We start from the raw sequence: 2,500 nt of genomic DNA, 5'->3' as shown, positions 1-2,500 counted from the left end.
AATTTCAATCTTTTGGACAGGTTTCAGGGATGAACCTTTTAAATTCCCTAACCATACTTCTAATTGTTTTTCCCAATTTGCCTTACTAATCCCCAACCAGGGGTCAATCTTGGCCCCTAAATATTTATCGGTAGTTCCTGGCTCAATAAATTGAATCTCCTTGTCCTCAAACTTCCAATTGGGCTTATCATTATATATAAAGGACTTGTTTTTATAATTAAAATAAAACCCTTTAGTTTTTTTAATATTGACCTCCAGCCCAGTGTTTCGACAAAATCTTTCTACTATTTTAAGGTTATATACCATTCCCTCATATGTCTCGCTAATTAGGGCAATATCATCGGCAAAAGCTAACGATGCACAATGACAATCCTTACCCTCCTCGCCCAAAAATATCCCCTTTTGTTTCTCCTCAATTGTGCTAATCAGCGGATCCATGATTATATTAAATAAAATTGGCGATAAAGCATCGCCCTGCTTAACCCCGCATAATATCGGAATATTATCGGTTTTGCAGTTATATCCTTCAATTTGGGTAAAGTTATTTTCGTAAAGATCCCTAATTAATTGTACGAACACTCCTGGAAGCTGGAGTCTTTTAAGGCCTGTCACTATCAACTTATGTCCCACGGTGTCGAAGGCTTTGGCTAAGTCTACAAAGACTATTGCCAAGTCCTTCTTCTTACCTTTTGCCCCACTCATTATGTTCTCTAAGATTTTAATATTTTCTTCACACCCTGGGACTCCCGTCATAAATCCTTTTTGTCTTTTGTTTAATTTAATAATCTTATTCAATCTATTTGCCATGATTTTAGTAAAAATTCTTAATAGCATTGGACCGATAGTAATTGGTCTCCAATTATTAATATCTAGTAGTTCTTCTTCATTATTACTTTTGGGAATAAGTACGGTCCTACTGACCTTCAACTGGTCTGGTATCCTGCCCGTGGCCACCCAGATTGAGTACAATCTTGGCAGCAGCATATTGTCTTTATTAAAAATCTTAATAATATCCCCCATTGTCATTCCATCGGGACCCGCAGCAGTTTTGATGTCCATCGCCTTGATGGCACGATCCACATCCTCTACCCCTACAGGTCCCGTTAGAAGTGCAAATTGGGATTCCTCTATCTGATTGTTATATTTAACAAAGCCTCTCAGATTATTCTTCTCATTACTTTTAGTTAATTTACCCTTAAAATATTCTTCTAGATCTTTCTTTTCTAGGGGGCATTTACTTCTACCCGGAGCACCCATCAGGGTTCTAGCTAAATACTGGCGTTTTGTTTTAAAAAGAACCTGCATCTCTTTAAATTTTCCTTTCTTCTTCCCATATCTACTTTTTGCACCACTAACCCCTTTATTCTTCCCTGTTTTATTATCCTTTATTTTAACATCTATCCGTTTATTATGTTTAGTCTTATTACTAATATTTTCTTTATTCTTCTTTTCTATCTTATTTAGGATCCCCTTCATAATCCTTTCAAACTCATTTTTACCCTTTTTATTCTTATCCAGGTTCCTTTCAATTAAGCTAAGAAGTTCATCCACTGAACCCTCCGGGCAATCCAACTTATTAATATTACTATTGACACTACCTATCGCTTCCTGTGTCCTATCCAAACTCTCAATGTTTTCCTCCTCTTCTTCTTCCATATTACTACTCAACAATATCTCACCATCTACTTCAACCTTTTTATCATTCTTTTTGGTTTTCTTACTTAGCAGACGCCTTTTGTCTGAAATTTGCTTTGCCGTCTTTGATCCTAATCTTTCGGCGATCAATTTATTAATATTCCTATTACCAGCAAATTCTAGCTCCAATTTTTGCAACATATCCACTTCCTCACTTGACCACACACCCTTCCTATTACTCTCTTTACTAGTATCTTTTTTCCTACCTTCATTACTCTTAATCTTCCTTTTCTCGTTCCTCAAGTTAGGGTGTGCATGTCGCTCATGCTGCCCAAGGCCTCTAGCTGTACCAAATCTTAAAGTACATAGGTCACAACCATACTTCTTCAATTCCACCTCCAAATTATCATTATCATTATTCTCATTACCCTCAACCTCAACATTTAAACCACCAATAGCCCCCTTGGTACATTTCGAGAAGTGACAAGCCACTGCCTGGTAGCTTCCTTCCCAGCTACACTTACTACATCTTATTCTAATGGCCTTAATTCCCTTGCATATTTTAAGGTGTTTTCTAAAACCCCCCGTCGTATTATAAATGTTTTTACAATATTTACATTTAAAATCATCAATGGGGTAATTAATAATCACTTCTATCTCTTCAGGTTTCTCTATAATTATTGGGTGGATAATCCTTTCATTCCCTCTTTCATCCTCGCTCTCTGGAACTCCGCTACAATTAAAATTAAAGGGCCCATTAAAATTCGAATTAAAAATTGTCCAGCTTTTAAGTGGACTACGCTGTAGAGGGGCCTTCTCTCTCAGCGTATCCATTCGAATTTCAACAATATTGTTCTGGACAATG

At 36.8% G+C, this 2,500-nt stretch overlaps 1 pseudogene; it reads right to left on the bottom strand.

Annotated features, from left to right (window-relative positions):
• The window catches only part of LOC140474137 (28S ribosomal RNA), an 8,378-nt pseudogene that overhangs the window by 2,759 nt on the left and 3,119 nt on the right, over positions 1 to 2,500 (bottom strand).

The sequence above is a fragment of the Chiloscyllium punctatum genome, unplaced genomic scaffold (genome assembly GCF_047496795.1).
Source record: "Chiloscyllium punctatum isolate Juve2018m unplaced genomic scaffold, sChiPun1.3 scaffold_855, whole genome shotgun sequence".
Lineage (NCBI taxonomy): Eukaryota > Metazoa > Chordata > Chondrichthyes > Orectolobiformes > Hemiscylliidae > Chiloscyllium > Chiloscyllium punctatum.
The sequence above is the reverse complement of the archived record's forward strand: the minus strand, read 5'-3'. Positions and strand labels throughout refer to the sequence as shown.